The sequence below is a fragment of the Ambystoma mexicanum genome, chromosome 7p (genome assembly GCF_040938575.1).
Source record: "Ambystoma mexicanum isolate Mex_15411 chromosome 7p, UKY_AmexF1_1, whole genome shotgun sequence".
In the NCBI taxonomy this organism is placed as follows: domain Eukaryota; kingdom Metazoa; phylum Chordata; class Amphibia; order Caudata; family Ambystomatidae; genus Ambystoma; species Ambystoma mexicanum.
This window is the reverse complement of record NC_090939.1, coordinates 945,908,600-945,934,066: the sequence shown is the minus strand read 5'-3', so window position 1 is coordinate 945,934,066 and position 25,467 is coordinate 945,908,600. Positions and strand designations below refer to the sequence as shown.

The window sequence follows — 25,467 nt, the reverse complement described above, 5'->3', positions numbered from 1 at the left end:
TCCGTGTGACTGTGCAAAACAATGTTACACCATACTTTTGTACTGAAGCGTATATGCAATTTGAGTTCATTGACATTTTTTGTGGATTTACGCTGTATGGCCCCTACAGTAATTAAACTGAAGTTCCCTGAACATAGGACGCTCATTTTAATAAGAACGAATGTCTTTAACATTGAGGGTTGTGTGAATTGGCTTGGCAAGTGCTCAAGTGCCAAACAACGACCTATTGCATTTTATGTTGATGGACCTCAGGAGGTAGCGGCTTAGGAATCATTTGTTACAAATGTGTTATAACGTGACTACAACAGAAGCAAGGTCTCTCCTAATGAACTGTAATTAAATCAATTTTATAGGCGATATATGTAATTATGTTAAAGCGACTTAAAAGATATGAAAGACAGTTTTAAACTATTCTTAGTAGATGAGCACATGCTAACGATTGTTCCTTTTGTGAGGAAGTGATTAAATGTATTATATTGTATGTTATTTGCGAAATTGATTAAATGTCATAGGTGTGTCAATGTTTATTTATAGATTGTACGAAACTCTCAATTGTGTTCTTCCGGCATCAGACAGTGGGCCTGGGGAGCCAAGAGTAGCGTATGGTATATGTTGGTGCCAAGCTAACCAGGCTCTTCTAGGATACAAGCAGGAACTAGATCGCTCTGAGCTCTGCTCAATTTCGAAACATGTGGTTGTACCTAGACATTAGGGCTGTCGCATTGGCAATTCCAACACTGTTTGCAACCAAGGTAGCAGTTCTTTGTCCAAAAGCATGTATGCATCTACTTTCCTTAACCAGAGTGCACCCTCTCTGGTAGACATATGATGCATTGGCTCTTTTTCTAGCCTTACTGTCCACTAAAGAATCCATGGTCAGGGCCCTCTAAGGTTTAATGGGGTCAGTATTTGCAGGTTTACATTTCTGTCCACCCTCGGATGTACGGACTTGGTGGAGACTTCGATTGGTTAGATAAATTTTCCAATTGCTGCTAGTAGAGGAATGCAGTGTGAAAAGGTTTTCTTTTTTTCCTTGAACATCTTGAAGTCTGAATCCTCATCAAGAAGCCAATTCAAAATGCTCAGCTGTCCTCAGTAGGAGGTCTGAGTAATGAAAATGGTCTTCCGTTGGTGAGTAGGTCATCTGCTGAAGGAATGCAGTTGTCATTGCAGTCGATGTCCTGGCACTCATGTGGATCTGTGTCAACAGTGACATCTAAGAACTCCTGGTCTGCTAATGTGTCTTCCTGCATATCTTTGTGAAAAACTGTGCGCAACAATCATTTCTTGTGTGATGTTTTACGTTTCTCCCAAAACTAAAATATAGTGGTCATGGTTTCCCTGAAAACCCCCCATTGACCATTACTTCAGATGTCAAGCCGATTGTTGGCGGAACACAACAGCCTCGGGGGGTCCGCATTACAACCTTGGGGGGCGGGGTGGGGTCAACAGTAAAATGTTGGTGTTCCTATAGAAGCAATCCAGGATGTGAATTACCTTGCTGTTAACTCTTGAGAGTACAATTCTGTAAATTATATTTTTTAAGAGTATGTGCTTAAAAAATACAGAAGGCACCTTAATGTCTCTCATAGCAGCCGATTTTAGGAAGCATCATAGCAACCTGGACTTCCTTGCACTCAAAAGGATGGTTACAATATTTCTCCAGAGCATTGGGTGGGCTACTCCTTGTTAGAACATTCTACTTTTCCACCGTATTTTGCAAAGTTAAAAGCAAAGACCTGGAATAGGACCCGATTAAGAATCATGATAATCTACACTAAGAAACGATAAAGTGTTTGTGACACAGTTTCGCGCTCAGCAAAACTCACAGTTATCTGCTTGAATACTGTGATGAAGATCTCAGACGTTTCTTGCCTTGCCTCCGTTTTAATGTACTGCCTACCCAGTAAATTACCGGGTATTGGTAAGGTATTTCCTTTGAGGAGAGAAAAGGTTTCTGTATAAATGAAATTGAAACAGCAAGACACATTAACTTCTTGTCTGACGTTATCATCCTATTGTTATTATCTGGGATATAAAAAAGTGTGCTTACTAGCTTGCATAGGGTGATGACTGATCAATTTTGGTCCGCTGTGTACTCAGCGGTCTATTTGGTAATATCTAGCGTGCATATCAGATATGGAAAAGGATCACTGATCGTAACAAGACCAAGACCTGTATTTATTTTAAATCCGATCAAGAATTTATATTTTTATGGACATGTATTTACGGATAGGACAACGTTCTTTTAATGTTGATAAGATTGTACGTTTTATTACGGATTTTCTTGATATAATATTGTGAAATATTTTAAATCTTAATTTCTTTTACTTTGACTGCTGTGTAAAAGGTTACTTTAACCTAAGGCACATAAAACAATAGATATGATGGCATGCATGTGTGCGACCCCCACCCATCTCCATGCGGTAGCCTCCTCGTTAGATGGGGTGGGGGCAGGGGCCAGACAAACACGTTGTTGCCATTGGTGGTCCCTGCTTTAAGTTTTAAGACTACTGGTTTAGAGCCAGGGGAATGACAGAACAGCCACTCACCTTCCCCCCACTCCCCCGTCCTTATGGCTTAAGTTGTTTAGTGTTGGCGGTCATTGTGAAATATAAGTGCTACTTTTATTGTTGGCCTGCTCCGTTGCCGTTTTATTTTATTTTTTTTTAAATCATCTTATCTGGTCAACCAAATTACACAGCCTAATACCATCCACCTCCTGGTCAAACCTCAAAATATTACAACACAACTTCTTAAAAGCGTGTATTTTTGTTTCTATTTGACATGATTGACCTTGGAATAACGGCAGAATAATACAACTGGAAATTACGAGTAATTTGTTAAAGATTGTATCTTGTGGGTAATCATCGATGCCGGCTATTTTTAGAATAAGGGACAAGATATGCGTATGCATATATCTAAAGAGCGGTATGGCTGTGAAAATTCAGGATATCTAGTACCTACTCAACAGCCACAGACTGTAGTTGGAGAAGCAAACATGACTACATTGCTTGTTGGCCAAAATAACTATCTGCATAACAATCAACTCGTTGATATATTGTACAACAACCTCACTATCGAGTTGTTACAGGGCACCCCCATTCCGACTTCTTCATTTAAAAAAAAAATTCATTCCAAGAAGGAAAAACAAGTACGGGATTCTGATAGCCAGTACAATTGGTAGTGGCTAAAAGAAAAAAAGAGTTAAAGACACCCGTATCAGCTACATGGGTGAATTGGGAACTATCTCCCCGGGAAGTGCAGTTAGGACATGTTTGCCTCTCTCAATATCCATCTGCAACTGACACGAAAAACTGGGGAAAAGCGAGGGTGCCACTAGTGTCACTGTGCCCGGGTGCCACCATCAATATTCTGCTGCCGACTCATAACAATAGCTATGTTATCTGCCCTCGTGAACCCTGAAGTCGAAATTCGTAACACACTACCTGGAGTAAAGACCCACTTGGATGACAGCACCCTGATTCTGCTAATACACGTGCAGCGGACCACCAGTATTACTCGCCACCAGTCTGCCTCGCAGTATCAAAGATCAGAACAATCAGTAAATAACTCTGAAGAGTGTTACAATATGTTCAAATGGGCATATTTTTCCTGAAAAGAGCACCAGGCCAGTGAGCTGCACTTACCTTTCCGCAGCGCTGCGGGTGCAAAGCATGTGTTGGTGGGGCCACCGTTGTCTCAGGACACGCAGGGGGCTGTGGGCGGCGGGCGCCTCCGGCTTCCTCCACTCCTCAATGCCCTTGGGTTAGCTAGCCTCATGCCGGAGCTAGGCGAGGCCACTGGGCACCACTTGTTTACATCCCCAGCCCAGCTCTGCTGCAGCTGCCATATTGAGCAGATATACGTCACTTCCGGCGCCAATTACACCGGACGGAGACTAGAACTTCAGGAAGGGATCCTGTATGCTCAGTGAGACTGATTGTCAGGTTTGTACAGGGCCGCAATATCAATAAAGTTTAACAGAACATTAAAAAAATTCACGATTAATGTATTTTATTTGTCTACATTCAGCTTACTCCAGCTGTACTGTCTGAATGGCGCAGCGGCATACAAAATATTCCCACCTACCCCCACGGTACCCTTGAAATAAAATCTTCACTACATTAAAATACAGAAAGCTTGTTAACACAGCAAACGCTATTTCTCTTCCCAAAAAATCCAATGAATTGCACCACTGTAAAATTACCCTCGACCATGGAGGATTTGAGCAGAGCATAAAATGCAGTTCAGTGAATTCAAGATTCTAATCAGGATGAGTTTAAATAGTAACAAACGAACCATTAAATTAAATATGCAAATGTCCAAAAAACATCAACTATGGAATTGTAAGTAGGCTCTACCATAATTACATTTTTGGAATAAAAAAAAAGTGATTGTGGTCAGTCATGACCTTTACACTGTACCCATCAAGTGTTACAAGTATTACAATTATCATCAAACAATTTACTAAAAAGAGAAGTACAAAATTAATAAAGTTTGACTTAAAAACAGATCAATTGATTTGTAGCAGTTACAACAATTAGTTCTTATCTATGTTCCCACCATAAGCAAATGTAAGCACAGCAATTCATTACAAGAAGGCAAGTATCCCACAAGTCCAATTTTCATATGTGCAAAGTCCTCTGTTTGCAAGATACCTCTTGGTGCAGTGTTACTTACCACACCTTATCTGCCAGGGGCGTTGTAGACGTCCCGAGATCGGCGTGACGAACCAAGGAGCCATAGCTCTCAACGATTTGTGTTGCAAAGGTGGGTGAAAATACCAGATTTTGTTTTTGGCGGGTGAGAGCGCATTGAAACGAATGGACGTGCAGGAGGCTTGACGGGTGAGTCCGCTGTGAGTTGAGAGCTATGAAGGAGCAGAATCAGTTGACTTGGCGGCAAGCCTGATTTCACTACAATCTCCAAGAAATCACAGACATGCCAACATTCGGGAGCCCCTGGGAGGGTGATTTCATCAAAGCAATCGGGAACATGTGTTTTTCCGATAGGATTGCATTGGGGTTCTCATTATTTTAGGCGGGAGACACTAAAAAATAGCCCGATTTTTCAATAAAAAATCGGGAGTCTCCAGCCTAAATCGGGAGTGTTGGCATGTATGAATTATGAATCAGACCTCCTCAACTTGAGGGAGCTCTTTTAGGATACACCCCTCTGCTGTTCAAGAAAGACAGGCAGAGGAGTTGATCCCACAAAAGAGCAGGGAACACACACACCGCGTGTACCAATGCTGCAAAGAAAGGACAAGAGTGAGGAGTGACACTGGATTGAAACCACAAAGCAATATTCTAACAACTATGATTATAGAATACCTCTATAGTTGTCTTGCTAAGGACAGGTCATATGAACCTATAGTAAGAACCAAAACAAGCTTTAACCACCTATAGAAATCAGGACCCTAACGCAATCCCCCTCCCAGTCAATGTTCAAATGATCTTACCACCAAGAGAGTTTGGAGCCAAGAAAGTACCAAAAACAACGACAGGATAAAATAGCAAAAGGGTAGGTTAGTATGGGGAAACTACCCTGGGCGGCACAAGGGACGCATTGGAAACAGGATGGTGCATTGGCCAGCAGAGCACTCATACGTGCACGTTTCTTCAGATGAGCCTTTAAATGTACTGTTGAAGAAGGGGTGATGATTCAGTAGGTTAAGAGGAGCAGTGAAAAACCCCAAAGAAAACAAACCTTCTTACGGTACTCCAGGAGACAGGCGGGATCGTAAGAGGTCCATAATTGGAAGTAACGCTGAAACAAATCCAGAAGACAAATCAGAACAGGCAAGCCATCCGTAGACAGCCAGGAGTCAGCATTGTAGCAAAATCGGCTGGGAAAGCAGATTTGAAGTGCGGTTCGTAGTCAAAAGCAACGCTGTAACAGAATCAGCAGGGAATGCAGAGTCGAAGCGTGATCCGTGGTCAAAGTTCCAGCAAGGTGTAAAGAAATGGATGAGCTTCGGGGTAGAATACGGAATGTAGTTCGTCAAGAGTAGCAGAGACAGTAACACGCTGGAAACAGGATACCGTAACGCTAAATAGAAGCCCCAATCTGAGGAAAGGAACTGGTTTTATGCTGTAGGCTGGGGCGGAGCTTGCGCGGGAGCATGCTTTCGCAAGAGCAGTCGGCTTCTTACGTGACCAGGGAGGTTTGCCTTTGTTGTCAGTCTCTAAGGCAACCTCCATTTCTTCCAAATAGATATGTTTACGCACCGTTTGAGAACACAGAACGGCTGTAAGCGCCAGGGTGCGCACAGGTGCTTGAAGCAGTTGAAGGTCCACGTGTGACAGCATCTTCCCCCAAAGGTGCCGACAACCCCCGGGAAGAGTGAAAAGCACGCAAAAGTCGTGCAGTGTGTATATGAGACAAAGGTTCCCAGGTCCTATCCTCAGGACCGTAACCTTTCCAATACACCAAATAATAGATTTCGCCCTGTGTGACCTTACAATCCAGGTGTCAGGTTTTGCCCTTGGAAGCTGTGGCATGGTTGGAGGTTATAGTATCAGTTGTGCCTTAGTAGGAGTTGCAGTCTAGTCTTCTCCCAATATGGTGGACGTTTGTTTATCAATGCACCATTCCCTAGGAACGGTGTGTTGTATTCGCCACTTCTATTGTTACCCGCTACTGTGTTTCTACACAGCGTTCTCTCCAGCTTATCTCGTCTAAGCTACATTCTCTTGGCTTACGTTTCTTCTAGTGTTTCCTTGCTTCTATTTCTCCCCTTTAATTCCTGGTATTTTTACTTTACAGTTGCTATACTATGCTATCCTATTTTAGTTTGGTTGTTTCCTCTTGCTTTCCTTCTATTCTTCGCTCTACTAATTACAGCCGCATTCGATTCCGCGTTTGCGGCTGCCTCTGTATCTTGCCTCCGCTACGTTCTCTGTCTTCGTGCCGCTTTTGTAACGCTCACCTGTCAATCTGCGGGAACGCCAGAAGAACTCCCTGGAACGTCAGTAAATCACAATCCCTGTAGAAAGGATGCCAAGATAACAACCCTCCTTAATAATGTTCCTACCCTATTCTGAAGTAACTCTCCAGTACTGAAAAAATAATAATAACCAACATCAGGAAAAACTCACCTAAGGTTCTTTTTTAGTGAGCCCTCCATCCTGCATTCATACAGGGGCGCATGTCCTGAAGAAACGGTGTAGTCTAGATGCCAATAGTATTCTTATATAATGGAATAAAGGCGACTAGTGGCAAGGAGAAAATAATGCCTATTTAGTCATAACCAATATGAGTGTAGCTGTGAAAAGCCTTAGTACATTCAAACTGGAGGGCAATAGTGGAATTTGAGATGACACTCTGTTCGTAAGTGGTGTAGCGCTGTTCTATAGGGAACTGACTAAACAACTACCAGCAGAGTGTAATGCGGAATGAGATGAAACCCTTTCTTGCACTATAGCGAGTCACAAGAAGAAAATGAATGTTGAAGCTAGCTACACAGCTTGGCAAAATTTACGGGCAGTGTGACGGCAACCTGGCACAGCAAATGAGTTTCAAACATTGGCACGTGGAACAATGCGTATAAGCATTAACACAAAATGCGAAAATGCACAGTAACGAATCCGTTGCTAAAACACTCGCAACGAAAAAAAAACAAACACTGGTAACCCACGGGAAACCTTGAAACTGGTACTTGCGTGTGTGTAAGGTGTACTCCTCACGAAACTCTGACAGGAAAACTCCGGACTAGAACTAGGACACGGCAACTAGGGGACAACAAATAATAAAGGAAACTACTGGCTGAGAGCAGGGGAGGAGACTATTGGACAGGACGAAAGAATTCTGACTGAAAATTGGGAGGGCAGGGAAACTCTGACTGGAATTCTACGGAGACCGCGGTGAGCGTCCGTACTGCAAGGCAGTCAGCAACGCGAAGCGCGAGTCTCCTCAAAAAATGAGTACTTGTAACAGAGGTCGCAAAAGACTAGACCTACAGATTAGTTCCTGGTTGACACCACTAGGCGGCCATTTTGGAATACCAATTTCCCCATGACTTACTATATGGATCTGAATGGGAACAATACCTTCTCTCAAATGACAGAGCAATAATAACCTACGGAAACATGGGTTTAATCAGGGAACTCGTTGGGAAATCATGACAGTACCCCCCCTCAAAGATTTCCTTCCCGGCTTGGTTGGGTGGTTACGATGAAATCTTTTTAACAATCTTGGGGCATGAATGTTCTCCAAAGGTTCCCAAGATCTCTCAAGGGGACCATAACCCTTCCAATCTACCAGGTAAAATAATTTATGACGCATTATCTTGGAGTCCAAAATCTCCCTGACTTCATATTCTGGTTGATCGTCTTCAACCTCCACTGGGGGTGGGACTGATGGCAAACGTGTCTCTGCTTCTACCGGTTTTAATAGAGAAACATGAAAAACTGGATGTATTCTCATTTTCTTCGGGAGTGTCAACCTCATAGCCACTGGATTAATAACAGCTTCAATGACAAATGGTCCTAAATATCTGGGAAGAAACGTCTTAGAACCCTTTAAGGCCAGGTTTCTGGAGGACAACCAGACAGAGTCACCAACTTGGAAACTGGGAGGAGTACTTCTATGTCGATCAGCAAACGTCTTTTGGGATTCCTTAGCCGCCACTAAGCTAGTTTGGGCCTCCCTGGTTGCGGTTAAAATCTTGTCATGAAGGTTCCTAACTGCCGGCATTTCTAGTGGATCTGGAGGGTCAAATGCAGATGTTCGAGGATGTCGACCATGCAAGGTATTGAACGGCGTGAGACCAGTAGAAGAGTGGATAGAATTGTTGTAAGCGTATTCTGCCACCCACAAAATGTCAAACCAGGAATCATTAGTTTGATGAAGCATGCAGCGTAAGTACTGTTCCAGGGTCTGGTTAGTGCGCTCTGTTTGACCATCCGTTTGAGGGTGGTGTCTAGTGGATAGTCTAACATCAATCTGGGCCAGGTCACAACACTTTCTCCAGAATCTGGAAATAAATTGACTACCCCGGTCAGAAACGACTATGGAAGGAAACCCGTGTAGTTTGACAATATTTTCTAAAAAACTCCTTGCCAGGCCAGCAGCGGTGGGAATCCCTTGTAGGGGCACAAAATGAGCCATCTCCGAAAATAAATCTACCACCACCAGGATGGTATTATAACCCTCACATGACGGCAGATCTGTGATAAAATCCATAGATATGGTATGCCATGGATTGGGTGGAACATTTAAAGGTTGCAGAAGACCGGCCGGTTTCTTTTTTGAATTCTTGTTTTGTGCACAAATTCCGCAAGTCTGAATGAAATGAGTCACACCCTTACGCCAAGTTGGCCACCAGTAGTACCTCTTGATCTTCTCCAAGGTCTTGGTCACTCCGGGATGACCCTCAATGAGGGAGTCATGGTAGTTGGAAATTACTTGGTTTCTCATTGTGTCAGTAGGGAGATACATTCGATCTTGATAGTAAGGTAATTCATCTTGATCTTGGACCTTGAATGGATTTCCTCGATTAACCCATGTTAGCAGCTCTTCTCGAGTAACGATTTCTTTAACTTCCTTCTTCAGGTTCTCGAAATATGGTTCTTCATTGTGCAATAAACCCAGGACTCTTTCTCCGGCGATGACTGTTAGGAAAGATTTCGTAATTGTAGGGAATTTTCCTTCCATGTGGCAACCCCTAAACTTTTTGCTATTGTTTTTAACCTTGTTCTTGACTTTGCCAGAGAAGTACAGCCTTCTGCCGCACTTCTCTGGGCTTTCGCTCCTTTTCTTATGGGGAAACTGACATGCCCTTAAGACAGTCAGTACCGGGGAACGTGGTTTCCCGTAGTTTCTTTTATCGTGTTGCGGCTTTAGTGCAACATGACACAAGAGGGCACTGTAAGCTAAGTTACAGCTCTCTTGGGTCTCTAGCCTTCTACAGGCCCTAGATACTCTTTTAGGATGGTATTTGATCGGTGCAAGTCATTCAGGGACTCGAATGGTGGCAGCGATCGTTTTGTTTATTTTGAGCTCCTTTTGGCGTTCTGAGCACGTTTTTGCACTGAACCCAAAATGGTGGCCTGGCTCTCCAAAATGGCCAGACCACGAGGCTCCTTTGTCTTGTCCACTGACCGTCTTGCTCCCTTCACCTTCCCCAGGTCGGGCGACCCGGGGCCTTCCTTATTTGGGCATGTACTTTCCCGCGAAACGTGGTTGCTTTCGCGGGCTTCTACATGTCGTTTGTGTGCCTCCAGGGTGTGGGCTGGGATGTCTGGTCCCAATACACATCCTGGGTGCCAGAGAGTCTAGGGTGGTGTGAATGCCTGGGACCACTGTGGTCCGTGATTGGTCCACGTATGGTATGTGTTTTGATGAGCGGATCTCCCATTGGCTCCCCTCCATTTTGGCGCGAAGGGAACCGTGGATAAGAGGGAGCTGGAAACACCACTGCCATGTCGATCTCCTGAGTTCTTACGGACCCAGGGATACAGGAGCCAAGTATCCTGCGAACACGAGGCTGGACCGAGGAATCGCTGGTGACCCCCTGAAGAACTTCTGCTCCTCATTGCTGTCGTCCGGTGAAGCCCTTTCCACCTAAGATCGAACAAGAAGGCCTGTACTGGCACTTCGACCTATTGGAATAGCAGGACCAGCTATTCCCGGCACCTTCATCAACTCCTGCCGTAAGCCTTCGGAAGTGTCTCTGGGCCATCCAGTTGACTGACCAGCTTACTAAGGAGTCCTGCTCTGTAATCGCCGACAGGTTGGGTGGTATTCCGAGTCCGGGGCACGCTCACACGCTTCGTTTGCTTAGCAACCCTAAGCTAGAGGTGAACGGTGCTCGTTTGGCTTGAATACACCCGGCCGTTCCGTTGCCCTGCCGTGGCGACAAAACTGTGCAGGATTCTTCGATCGGGACGTCTTTTTACTCTGCACGACGACGAGACGTTCCCTGCTCTTCAGAACCTGCCAGAAGCTGCATCTATCGAGGAGAAGCTCGGGCCTGCTTGCTTCGGGGACCGGTGAGTAGATTAGCTAGGATCTGGTCGCCCTCCTGCAGTGCCCCTTGCTTTTCCCCGCTGTAAATACAGCACCCCTTGTCCGTACTCGCGCCCTACTTCTGCCTCACAGTGGAGGCTGCGCTAGAGTCGCGGGCCGTGTTCTCCTTCATTAGGGCACCCTACAGAGCTGTCCAACGTCCTCCGAAGAGCTTCACCTTCTGCCCATTGGCACCGGCGTGTGCAGGTACTTTTGAGCGCTAGGCTCCACTCTTCGTAGGGATTGGACTACCATCCAGTTAGGGGCCTCAGAAGGCGGACATATCACACGCATTGGTTCGCACTGCCTGTTTTCCTTCCCCTGCAGGTGGATAACATATTTCGTGCTGCTAATGCTGTGAAACTGTGTATTCTGTATATATATTGGGTGGATAGTGTATGTGTTGGTTTAATATCGTTGTATATTGCTGCTTTTACTGTGGTTATTAGTTTCAAGGCCTTATAATAAATGTGTATCTATTTTTGATATAAACAACTGTTTGGAGTAGTTTGTAAGCGCTCTTGCTTTGTGTGCTCACTGCGGGCTTTCAGTCACCCTCACCCCTCTTGAGACCTAGTCTTGACCGCCGCGATCGCTACCTTGATTGGTCTGGCTTGTCCAGAGGTTACCCTGTTCCAAGTAATTAGGTTGGCCTTCTGAACTTCTGCGCCACCAGGACAGAGTTCAGAAATCCGTCTTAACAAATTGGTGGCAGCGGTGGGATTACAGGGCTCTGAATGCTGTCACCAAGACAGACGCTCACCCCTTGCCTCGAACTGACGAGCTGGTGGATACCTTGGGTGCCTCCAAGTACCTCAGCACGTTTGACCTGACTGCGGGCTATTGGCAAATAGCTTTAGCAGAACATGCCAAGGAGAAGACAGCATTTTCAACTCCCGACGGGCTTTACCAATTCCGGGTAATGCCGTTCGGATTGAAGAATGCACCTGCCACTTTCCAGAGGCTTGTGAATCATGTGTTGAATGGGTTGGACGAATTCTGTCTTGCATATCTGGACGATATAGCAGTTTTCAGTGCCACCTGGGAAGACCATGTGAAACACCTCGGGATTGTGCTCCAGGCTCTTCAGAAAGCCCACTTGACCATAAAGGCGAGTAAATGCCAGATTGGACAAGGCTCAGTGGTTTACCTTGGGCATGAAGTAGGTGGAGGAAGGATACAGCCTCTCCCCAGTAAAGTACAAGCAGTACAAGACTGGCCTACCCCCACTACACAAACCCAAGTGAGAGCCTTCTTAGGACTCACGGGTTATTACCGCAATTTTATGGCAGACTATGCCACCATAGCTGCTCCTCTGACTGCCCTCACAACTCCGAAGAAACCCAAGAAGGTAACTTGGACTGACGAGTGTGAGAAGGCCTTCAATGGCTTGAAAGACTCCTTGTGCCAGGCCCCTGTGCTCAGGGCCCCTGATTATCAAAGACCTTTTATCGTGCAGACGGATGCCTCTGACACTGGGATAGGAGCTGTACTATCACAAGTAGATGAGAAGGGTAAGGAACACCCTATCGGTTTTATTAGTCGCCAGCTTAAGGACAGAGAGCTCAGATGGTCCACGGTAGAGAAAGAATGTTTCTCTGTTGTGTGGGCCCTAAGGAAGCTGCGGCCCTACCTCTATGGGACCCACTTCACTGTGCAGACTGACCATAAGCCGTTAAAGTGGCTAATGAACATGAAGGGGGAGAATCCAAAGTTGCTTAGGTGGTCCATAAGTCTACAAGGCTTCGACTTCACTATTGAGCATAGGCCAGGTGTCCAACATAGCAATGCTGATGGGTTGTCCAGAATGTTTAACCGACCTGAACAAGAGACTCATCCAGGGGTGGATTAGTTCCCCCTGTCCATAGTCTGGGAGGGGCGAGTGTTAGGAAAGATTTCGTAATTGTAGGGAATTTTCCTTCCATGTGGCAACCCCTAAACTTTTTGCTATTGTTTTTAACCTTGTTCTTGACTTTGCCAGAGAAGTACAGCCTTCTGCCGCACTTCTCTGGGCTTTCGCTCCTTTTCTTATGGGGAAACTGACATGCCCTTAAGACAGTCAGTACCGGGGAACGTGGTTTCCCGTAGTTTCTTTTATCGTGTTGCGGCTTTAGTGCAACATGACACAAGAGGGCACTGTAAGCTAAGTTGCAGCTCTCTTGGGTCTCTAGCCTTCTACAGGCCCTAGATACTCTTTTAGGATGGTATTTGATCGGTGCAAGTCATTCAGGGACTCGAATGGTGGCAGCGATCGTTTTGTTTATTTTGAGCTCCTTTTGGCGTTCTGAGCACGTTTTTGCACTGAACCCAAAATGGTGGCCTGGCTCTCCAAAATGGCCAGACCACGAGGCTCCTTTGTCTTGTCCACTGACCGTCTTGCTCCCTTCACCTTCCCCAGGTCGGGCGACCCGGGGCCTTCCTTATTTGGGCATGTACTTTCCCGCGAAACGTGGTTGCTTTCCCGGGCTTCTACATGTCGTTTGTGTGCCTCCAGGGTGTGGGCTGGGATGTCTGGTCCCAATACACATCCTGGGTGCCAGAAAGTCTAGGGTGGTGTGAATGCCTGGGACCACTGTGGTCCGTGATTGGTCCACGTATGGTATGTGTTTTGATGAGCGGATCTCCCATTGGCTCCCCTCCATTTTGGCGCGAAGGGAACCGTGGATAAGAGGGAGCTGGAAACACCACTGCCATGTCGATCTCCTGAGTTCTTACGGACCCAGGGATACAGGAGCCAAGTATCCTGCGAACACGAGGCTGGACCGAGGAATCGCTGGTGACCCCCTGAAGAACTTCTGCTCCTCATTGCTGTCGTCCGGTGAAGCCCTTTCCACCTAAGATCGAACAAGAAGGCCTGTACTGGCACTTCGACCTATTGGAATAGCAGGACCAGCTATTCCCGGCACCTTCATCAACTCCTGCCGTAAGCCTTCGGAAGTGTCTCTGGGCCATCCAGTTGACTGACCAGCTTACTAAGGAGTCCTGCTCTGTAATCGCCGACAGGTTGGGTGGTATTCCGAGTCCGGGGCACGCTCACACGCTTCGTTTGCTTAGCAACCCTAAGCTAGAGGTGAACGGTGCTCGTTTGGCTTGAATACACCCGGCCGTTCCGTTGCCCTGCCGTGGCGACAAAACTGTGCAGGATTCTTCGATCGGGACGTCTTTTTACTCTGCACGACGACGAGACGTTCCCTGCTCTTCAGAACCTGCCAGAAGCTGCATCTATCGAGGAGAAGCTCGGGCCTGCTTGCTTCGGGGACCGGTGAGTAGATTAGCTAGGATCTGGTCGCCCTCCTGCAGTGCCCCTTGCTTTTCCCCGCTGTAAATACAGCACCCCTTGTCCGTACTCGCGCCCTACTTCTGCCTCACAGTGGAGGCTGCGCTAGAGTCGCGGGCCGTGTTCTCCTTCATTAGGGCACCCTACAGAGCTGTCCAACGTCCTCCGAAGAGCTTCACCTTCTGCCCATTGGCACCGGCGTGTGCAGGTACTTTTGAGCGCTAGGCTCCACTCTTCGTAGGGATTGGACTACCATCCAGTTAGGGGCCTCAGAAGGCGGACATATCACACGCAATGGTTCGCACTGCCTGTTTTCCTTCCCCTGCAGGTGGATAACATATTTCGTGCTGCTAATGCTGTGAAACTGTGTATTCTGTATATATATTGGGTGGATAGTGTATGTGTTGGTTTAATATCGTTGTATATTGCTGCTTTTACTGTGGTTATTAGTTTCAAGGCCTTATAATAAATGTGTATCTATTTTTGATATAAACAACTGTTTGGAGTAGTTTGTAAGCGCTCTTGCTTTGTGTGCTCACTGCGGGCTTTCAGTCACCCTCACCCCTCTTGAGACCTAGTCTTGACCGCCGCGATCGCTACCTTGATTGGTCTGGCTTGTCCAGAGGTTACCCTGTTCCAAGTAATTAGGTTGGCCTTCTGAACTTCTGCGCCACCAGGACAGAGTTCAGAAATCCGTCTTAACAATGACGTTCATGGGAGCAGAAGAGACAAACGCTTCCTCTCCATTGCCAATTCGAGATAACGCGTCAGCCTTTCCATTCCGCACTCCAGGTCTAAACGTGATGATGAAATCATATTCTGCGAAGAACAAGGCCCATCGCAGTTGGCGGGCAGATTGGGCCTTAACGGAACGTAAATACTGGAGGTTTCTATGACAGTGAGTATGGTAATCGTGTGCTGAGCTCCCAAGAGATAATGTCTCCACTCCTTCAGGGCACACTTCATAGCTAACAACTCCTTGTCTGTAATGGTGTAATTGCGTTCAGCTGGAGAGAGTTTCTTCGACCAGAATGCCACTGGGTGCAAGACCTGAGTTTCTGAATTGCGTTGCGACAGGACGGCACCCATAGCAACATTTGAGGCATCAGTTTCCACGACAAATGGTAAGTCAGCTTGAGAACGTTGCAGTACTGGAGCCTCAGTAAATTTGGTCTTTAAATTCTGAAAGGCTTCCTCCGCCTCCTTGGTCCATTCAAATTTTTTATTTTTTCTAAGCAAGGACGTAATGGGGTGTACCAATTGGGAGAAATTATCCACAAAGCGACGATAGAAATTAGCAAAACCCAAAAAAACTTTGGACTCCCTTCACAGACGTTGGAGCCGGCCAGGTGAGTATAGCTTCCACCTTTCGCATGTCCATCTTGACACCTTGAGAGGATAGTACAAAACCTAAAAATTCGACTTCGGAAACATGGAAAGAACATTTTTCTAGCTTCACAAAAAGAGAATTCTCTTGTAGCTTCTGAAGAACAGCTGTAACATGTTTCACATGTTCTTGGTGGTTTCTGGAGAAAATCAGGATATCGTCAATATAGACCACTGTACATACATCCAGCAGATCCCTTAAGACATCGTTCATAAAACATTGAAATGCTGCCGGAGCATTGCACAATCCGAAGGGCATCACTTGGTACTCAAACAGGCCATATTTGTGTGCGAAAAGCGGTCTTCCATTCGTCACCCTCCTTTATTCGAATGAGATGTATGCACCTCGAAGATCTAATTTGGTAAAGATCTGGGCGCCCTTGATTTGATCTAACAAATTTGAAATGAGGGGAATGGGGTACCGGTTCTTGACTGTAATCTGGTTTAAGGCACGATAATCAATACAAGTCCTAAGATCTCCTTCCTTTTTCATTACAAAAAAAAGAGGAGAGGCAGCAGGGGACTTAGAAGGCCTAATGAATCCATTCGCTAAATACTGGTCTAGATACTTTTTCAGGTGGGCATCCTCCTTCTCTGTTAATGAATATATTCGATTACAAGGAAGTTGTCCTCCTGGAAGTAAGTCAATCTGACAATCGTAGGGACGATGAGGAGGCAATACCTCAGCCAATTTCTCTTCAAAAACGTCTTGAAATTTCCTATAATCCGAGGGTAAACTTCCAATCAATCCAAGCGTTGAGTCAGTAGATGCTCTCTCGAGAACGAAATTCTTTAGGTTACCAACCATAGAACAGGAGTCTTCACATTCAACAGCAAAGGTGAGGGATCTGGAGCGCCAATCTATAGTGGGATTGTGTTTCTCGAGCCAAGGCATACCTAGAATGATTTGAAATTGTGGAGCACTTATAAGGTCGAATGTTATCCTCTCTTTATGACTTTCCTGGCAAAGCATGATAAGGTCACTCGTACATTGTGTGACTGGCCCAGAAGCTAAAGGAGTACCATCTACTGTAGATACATTGTCAGCTTCGGATTTGTCCACAAGGAAGAGATCTAACTTGCATGCCAGTTTAAAATCCATGTAGTTCCCTATGGCACCACAATCTATGTAGGCTTGTAAAGCATGCATCTTAGTGGGCTGTCCTGGACTAAATAAGATAATTGGAAAGACAAAGTGAGAGGTCATTACTCCCTGTTTCATGCTCGACAAGCTGACCTCTATACTTGCCGGGCACTGGAGTTTTAGGAAATCTGATTCGTTGTTTCCTGGTTGAGGCCTCCAATAGGTTTTCTTGAAGGTTTCACAGGGCAATCTTTTAGGAAATGACCAGGTTTGCCACAGTAAAGGCACAATTGTTGTTGACGCCTCTTGTCCCTCTCAGCCTGCGAAATGGGCCCCCTAACAGCCCCTAACTGCATCGGTTCTGGGCGAGTATCCGGACCAGCTCTTACTGGGTTTTCCTTTGGGCGCACAAAATAAGTCCGACTTTCGGAACGAGAACGATCCACTCTTCTATCTTGCAATCGCTGGTCTAATTGGATAGTAAGGTCAATAAAGTCGGCAAAACCATCTGGCGGATTGACTAATTGAGCCAAGACATCCTTTAATTCACTTCGCAATTCTCTGTGAAACAAGGTTGTTCTTTTTTCATTGGGCCAATTGGACTCTGCTACTAGTCTATTGAAGGTTGCCACATAAGACAACCATTCTTGGTTTCCCTGTCGGAGAGAGAGCAGCTCATTATCTAGGGCCTGACCCTGGGTATGTCGTGCGAATAATTTTTCCATTTCTTTCTGGAACTCTGGTAGATTCCTCAAGATTGGGTCGTCTCTACTGACTAGGGGAATTGACCAATCCGCAGCATAACCACCCAGGCAAGATAAAATAAAGGCCACCTTGGCCTGAACAGTGGGAAATAGTTCTGGACGACAGAGGAAATGTAACCTACACTGATTCGTAAACACAGCAAATTTCTTGGAATCCCCCAGAAAACACTCAGGAGGAGCTAAAGGAATGTTTCCAGGAACAATACTTGGACTGGAGCTTGGGGTGTAGCGGGAATAGGGGCTGATGGATTAGCTGCGGGTAAGGGAACCTGACCAGCATGTGTTTGTAAAAGTTGGCGTGTCAATTCGTCTGTACGGTCCCTATTAACCACTAACTCCCTACGCAATGCACACGTTTCAGAACGTGCGGCATGAACCTCCGCCCTCAATTCTCCCAATAACTGAGCCAGCTGATCCACCTCAGGAGTCTCCATGGCGCTCAGGCAGATATTTTCAAAAGGCGGCTTCGCGTTCTATAACGCTCACCTGTCAATCTGCGGGAACGCCAGAAGAACTCCCTGGAACTTCAGTAAATCACAATCCCTGTAGAAAGGATGACAAGATAACAACCCTCCTTAATAATGTTCCTACCCTATTCGGAAATAACTCTCCAGTACTGAAAAAAGAATAATAACCAACATGAGGAAAAAACTCACCTAAGGTTCTTTTTTAGTGAGCCCTCCATCCTGCATTCATACAGGGGCGCATGTCCTGAAGAAATGGTGTAGTCTAGATGCCAATAGTATTCTTATATAATGGAATAAAGGCGACTAGTGGCAAGGAGAAAATAATGCCTATTTAGTCATGACCAATATGAGTGTAGCTGTGAAAAGCCTTAGTACATTCAAACTGGAGGGCAATAGTGGAATTTGAGATGACACTCTGTTCCGTAAGTGGTGTAGCGCTGTTCTATAGGGAACTGACTAAACAACTACCAGCAGAGTGTAATGCGGAATGAGATGAAACCCTTTCTTGCACTATAGTGAGTCACAAGAAGAAAATGAATGTTGAAGCTAGCTACACAGCTTGGCAAAATTTACGGGCAGTGTGACGGCAACCTGGCACAGCAAATGAGTTTCAAACATTGGCACGCGGAACAATGCGTATAAGCATTAACACAAAATGCGAAAATGCACAGTAACTAATCCGTTGCTAAAACACTCACAACGAAAAAACAACAAACACTGGTAACCCACGGGAAACCTTGAAACTGGTATTTGCGTGTGTGGAAGGTGTACTCCTCACGAAACTCTGACAGGAAAACTCCGGACTAGAACTAAGGACACGGCAACTAGGGGACAACAAATAATAAAGGAAACTACTGGCTGAGAGCAGGGGAGGAGACTATTGGACAGGACGAAAGAATTCTGACTGAAAATTGGGAGGGCAGGGAAACTCTGACTGGAATTCTACGGAGACCGCGGTGAGCGTCCTTACTGCAAGGCAGTCAGCAACGCGAAGCGCGAGTCTCCTCAGAAAATGAGTACTTATAACAGAGGTCGCAAAAGACTAGACCTACAGATTAGTTCCTGGTTGACACCACTAGGCTGCCATTTTGGAATACCAATTTCCCCATGACTTACTATATGGATCTGAATGGGAACAATACCTTCTCTCAAATGACAGAGCAATAATAACCTACGGAAACATGGGTTTAATCAGAGAACTCGTTGGGAAATCATGACAGCTTTCTGGTCTCTCTCTCTGTCTTATTTTTTCTGGTTATCAGTTTACTTTGTGGGTCTTTCCACGATATCCTCTGTGGCAACAGCCTTCGTTATGCTTGGCTGCTTTTTTCTCTCTCACCTCCGTCACTCTCTTTTTCTTTCCTTTCCTCCTGCGTTCCGCGGCTTTTCTTGCTTGGTACCGATTAGTAGTCTCCTCTAACTCTTACCTTCTCTTTCAATTCCTATTGGTAGCATTCCTTTCTTTCCAAGTTCTAGACACTCCGGTGTCCGCTCTTTCTGTAATACTCCTTTACTTTTCTTCTGTACTTCACCTTGTTATCCGGTCCCTTACCTTCCTTACCAAATCGTCTATCTGTTTCTGATTTCTTGGTTCTGACACTAGGTTTGGCTAGCTCTTTGCTCAGTCCTATTTCAATTTGGATCCTCCTGCCTGTTATACTACCCTCTGGCAAATAGCTGATTCAAGACTCCAGTCTCCTCAAGGTTGCCATGCTACTTTTGGAACTGCTATACCCACGACAACCTCCTCTCATTGACCGTCGATTGCTTCAGTGGATCCTTATTGTCTACCCTCCATTAAGCATATTTCAACAAGGAGCTACCAGGGTTTTTTGGTGCCCACTGGCTTTTTCCCTGGAATTTAGTGCTGGCTCCTTGGGGATCCCTGCAACTTGGTACCCATACTGGTCAAGGTGGCCTCCGAGGGAGTCCGACCCTACTTACATGTTAAGAAGGAAAAGAAGCCCAAAGAAGGGAAGACCAGTGACATCCGAAGAAACCGAAGGAGAAGACAGACAGAGACCAGAGACAGCTCTTGCGAGGAATCAGGCGAGGAGGTGGTTCAGGAGGGTACACCACAGCCTGACACCAGGATGCGGGCGACTACATACTCCTCCTCACCGTCAATCAGAACGGGACGGGACGAGAAGGTAAACTAGTGTCAGGTAAGCATGGTTTGACAAGCAAAACATGGAACACTGGATGCATACGCCAGGACACCGGTAAAGTCAGTTTGACAGCCGCAGGATTGACAATGGAATCAATGAAGTAAGGACCCACAAACTGGGGCAACAAGGCCGTCTACCGGTGATGTTCAGATGGCGAGATGACAGCCAAACCTTCATGCCCACTTGATACTGTGGGGCAGGAGACCAACATGCATCAGCGTATTCTTTTGCATGAGCCTGCGCCCGCAGCAGATGGGGCCGGATGTCCCGCACACAAGCAAGGGCTGCAGGATTGTTCAAAGCTAAGGTGGGATCCAATGGAAGGGACCTCAGATGAAAACCGTATAGTGCAAAAAACAGCGAGACCCCTCTAGAGGCGTGCAAGGAATTATTGTATGCAAATTCGGCTTGGAACAAGGCGCACAATCAAGTTTGCTGAAACTGAAGACACAGACATCAGAGGTATTATTCCAACGTGACATTGGTCCTTTCGGTTTGTCCGTCTGTCTGAGGATGGTAGGAAGATTAATACCTGCCATCTATGCCCAGGGATCCCATGAGAGCCCTCCAGAAGCGAGAGGTAAACTGGGTACCACGATCAGAAATGATGATGGACAGCAGCCCAAAACCCTGGAAGACGTTAACCAGGAACAGTTCGGCCAATCTGGGAGCAGACGGTAGACCAGGACAGGGTACAAAGACAGCATATTTCGTGAAATAGTCCACCACCACCCAGATCGTGTTAAGATCCTTGACATCATGGAGCTCCACTATGAAATCCATAGACACCATTTGCCAAGGTTTGTATGGAAAAGGCACCGGCTGTAATAGACCCATAGATTTAGACCGTGAAGCCTTGCATTGTGCACAGATTGCACATGTCGCAAAATGCTCCATGATGTCACGCGTCATAGTGGGCCACCAAGACCAATGGCGTAATGCTTCCAGAGTCTTTTGCTGACCCGGATGAGCCACAATCACGGAATCATGAGCCCACTGAAGAGCCTAAGTACATGCTTGCCCTGGTGGAGTAAACACCCGGCCTTGGATAAACGGAAGACCATCAATCATATCAATATTAAGATCCTCCACCTCCTCAGGATGAGAAGAAACCCAGTTTGCTATAATGGTTCGCATTTGGGGCTGGACTGAACAACCACAAACCACGTTAGTGGGCAAAAGACGAAGAGGTTCTGTCCGAATGTGGTCCTCCTCTCCATGGAGGTGTAAAAGCGCATCAGCCGAAACCTGAGCTTTGGCAGGACGGGAGGTGATGGAAAAATGGTACTGTGAGAAAAAAAATGCCATCTAGCCTGTCAGGTGGTGGGACACTTCATTGATTGGAAAGCCAATATACTACGATGGTCAGAGTATACCGTGACAGGATGCTGTGCACCAAGCAGATGGTGACGCCACTCGGCAAATGCGTCTCTGATGGCCAGAAGTTCCCTTTCGGTTATAGTGTAGTTACTTTCATAAGGTGTCATGTCAGTTTTCGGGAAAAATAATCAATCGGATGGGTCTCTACAGATTGAGGGCATACTTGCGAGAGGACAGTCCCTATTGCGAAACCAGAAGCATCAGCTTCCACAAGGAATGGCACCTATGGATTGGGGTGTTTCAATACAGGTGCTGTGGTGAATGCAATCTTCAATTTCTCGAATGCAGTCTGCGCATCCGAAGACCACCTAAAAGGCACTTTGGAGCTGGTCAGGGCCGTCAAGGGCGCTGAGATTGATTAAAACCCATGGATGAAACACATGTAAAAATTGTTGAATCCTTGAAAGGACCGAAGTCGGTACAGGCCAGTCCATGACTGCTTTTACTTTGGTGGCGCTAATACTGGCACCATGTTTGGTTTCCTTAGCCCAGATGGTGTCTATAAAGTTTCCGGCGGTGCCGCAGTCCAATAGAGCTAAGGTGTCAAAAACCTGCTTCCCGTCGTTAAGCTGGACCTGAACCACCATAAGGCGCGAATCTTCCTGAATGTCGGTTGAAGAAATTGAAATTGAAACATAGGGACTGGAACCAGAACTGTACCCTCGGAAACCCGTCCCTCCTAGGACCGAGAGCGTCCATTTCCCGGACGACGAGTAGGAATTTCAGGACAGTCTCTTATCAGATGTTGATCTGAGCCACAATAGGCACACAAGCCCTTTTCGCAATGTCTCCTTCGTTCCTCCTGGGTAAGGGGAGCATGGGCCGATCCTATCTGCATTGGCTCATCCCGAGAAGTCGAAGGTGAGGAGGGAAGAGCAGGAAGAGTTCCGCTGTAGTTGTAGTTTCCCTTAGGTCATCTTCTTTCATTGCGTTGTTTGGATAATCTGTATTTGATTTGTAAGTGTCAGGGTTCCGTTTGATTCCTCTTCTTCTTGTCATGGACCTGGTACACACAGCAGGAAACATTCCCGATTCCCCATTAGGTTGAACAGTATACGTATGAATTCGGGATTCACATTAAACCCTCGGAACCTTTGTTCGTCCAGGAGTACTCATTCCTTCAGAGAATGCTATGCATTGCCCTGGAAACGCTGGCGCCCATTGCATACACGTAGGTGTTCAAGTCTACGGTGGCGCGTTGTGCGTGCGGTCAGCTGATCTGTATATTAACCCCTCCCCCACTGCACAGCTCTGCTTCTGAATTTGTTATTTCTAAGCTTCGTATATTGTTACCTTGTTATCCTGTTCTTGGATCCCGTGGTCTGTTATTTGACTTCCCTTGCCTCGTTCCTTGTCATTACTTACTTGGTATCTGTTGTCGACTCAGAACTTCTACGGACTGCATTCGCCACATCCTTTCACGTCTTACCTGCATGCTGCCAAACCGGAACGTTTATTGGACTGCATTCGCCTCATCCTTTCATGTATTACCTGCTTGCTGCCAAACTGGAACGTTTATTGGACTGCATTCGCCTCATCCTTTCATGTCTTACCTGCCCGCTGCCAAACCGGAACGTTACTGGATCGTCTCTCTTCAATTGGCTGCACCTCGTTAGCCTTTGGTGATCCCGGAACTCTGTGTGGTCTGCCTAATCTCCAAACCATTGTCACGTCTTCCTTCTTTTGTGTCCAAAGACTCTAAAGAACTTAAATGACATTAGCGCAACGGCTCAAGGATCAAAGACTTGTTTAGGCATCCTCATGCCGGTGGGAATAGGAAACAAGACTTTGTGTTCCCAGGACTACCACTTAAGTACAGCAATCTCCTCTTCAGAATTCCTCCAGAACAATCATTGATAAGCACAATACTGCCTGGTTATTCCTTTTCTTACTATCTTGTACTAATAGTAATAGCTACCTCTTTTGCTACAGGATACTCACCAATCTAGCTTGGAACTTATCAGTCCCAGCCACCATTCTTGCTTGTGAGTATCTGCTCATAATCTTGCCTAGTTTTTTCTTTGGCTTGAGTCATATTTTAATACTTGGTTACTTTCTCTTGCAGCCAGCTGTCTGGGTACCAGGGTGTACCAAATATTTCGGGCAATACTCACCTCAATCTGTCCTTTTGTACTCTTGAGGGGTATATTGTCAGAAAGACTCATTTGTCTCACGACGTGTCAAACCACCAATGCTGGATTTAGTCCTTGGGGCCTAACAGTAAGACCATGGATAATAAGTCTTGGAAATTGGTTGGCCGAGGAGAACGGGCCAATTCATCCTTAATTTCCGCTTTGACACCACGCCGGAACATAGCATACTGGGCCTGTTCTGGCCATTTGGCTTCTGAGGCAAGCCTTTTGAAAGTTGTGATGTATGTCAACATGTCCATGGATCCTTGACTGACGTCCACTAAATCATCACATGCTGAAAAGGAAATCTCAGGACGTTCAAACGTCTGTTTGAGGAGTGTAGTGAAACCCCCATAGTCTTGCAATATCTGGTTTGAGCTGGTGATCAGAGGGGTATCCCACACCAAGGCGTTACCAGTCATGTTGGATATCATAAACCCAACCTTTGAGTGATCCGAGGTAAAGGTATTCGGTCTGAAAGTGAAATACACCTGACAGGCCTCCATGAACTCTTTCTCCTTCTTAGGGGCTCCATCAAACTTCCTTGATGGTAAGGCCATGGGAGGCAAGTCAGTTTGAGGACGTTCTCATTCTGTTACCATCTGGCGAAGAGCAGCGGTCTCATTTCTAATGACTTGTCATTCTTGAGTCCAATTCTGGACTGTGCCCAAGAGCTCCTGGACTTGTTCCAGAGTAGCCATACGTAGGGTGGTTGTTGTTGGGGTTGCAATCTGTCAATGGTAAGTCTTCCCTCCCTGCTCTCTAGTTCTTTCTCCTCCTCCTCACCTGCGGAACTTGTGATAGTTGTTGAAGGGCAGACGTCGTCTGGATCTGTAGTCTTTTTCTTTCTTGCAGAGAGGGTTCCGACCACGAGAGGAAGCAACAATTTCTGTTAGTAAACAGTCTTGTGACTCCTTTCCCGAAGAGGGAGATTACGGGGAAAAAGCTTCGAAGGCACCAAAACACCCTGTTCTGTTGTATTGTGCTAGAGATATCCAATGCCTCGCAAGAACAGCAGTGTGAGTCGAGTATACTGCAAATATGAGGCGTCTCAATGAGGATTCACATAAACTGAGGAAGTTCCGGGTACCAGTACGGAGAGAGGTGGAGAAGCCACAGCCTCCGAACAGGTAAGGGAAAGCAAAGAAAAGAAGAGAAGGATGCGAGAAGCGAGCGAGAAGAAAACTGTGAGGGAATGATGGGTGCAAGAAACCACAGACACCGGCGAGCCGGAGAAAGAGAGAGCACAGAAAGGTGGAAACTGAAGCGGCTAGAGAGAGTACAAAGAACATGGCAACTGGCAAAGAGCGACGAAAAGCAGAAAGAGGGCCGCGAGAGCCCCAGAGAGAGAGAGAGAGAGAGAGAGAGAGAGAGAGAGAGAGAGAGAGAAAGAGAGAGAGAGAGAAAAGGAATAGAGTTCCGGGTGCCGGAACAGAATGGAAACACAGCGTATAACCACAAAAAGAGTCTGAAGAATCAGTGGTTGCAACGCGCCGACTGCTGGGAAGGCTGCAACTAAGATCCTCCCGGTGGCGGCCATGTTGGAAAAGAACAAGACCTGCAAAGAAACGTTGAAAGCAATGTGGTGGCACAGACTAATGGTGACCTAATCTCCATCTATGCCACAATCGCCAATGACCACCGTATATGACAACTCTGTCCACAATACCAATCGTTCCCGCCGCTTTTGGGGAACTGCTCGACATGGTGCTACAGATAGATGCACACAGGGCTGAGAGACGGGGAGAAAAGAAACCTGCTTTCTTTCCTATTGCCTCTGCAGCGTCCTCATCCCG

The 25,467-nt window shown here is 46.2% G+C and overlaps 1 protein-coding gene across 1 annotated transcript in view; it reads right to left on the bottom strand.

The window, feature by feature from the left end:
• The window catches only part of KLHL15 (kelch like family member 15), a 151,610-nt gene extending 147,726 nt beyond the window's left edge, over positions 1 to 3,884 (bottom strand). Inside the window, exon 1 of the mRNA XM_069637282.1 lies at positions 3,651 to 3,884. The gene's annotated coding sequence lies outside the window, so the exon portion shown is untranslated. The remainder of the gene's footprint in view (positions 1 to 3,650) is intronic.
• Positions 3,885 to 25,467: the final 21,583 nt, after the last annotated feature.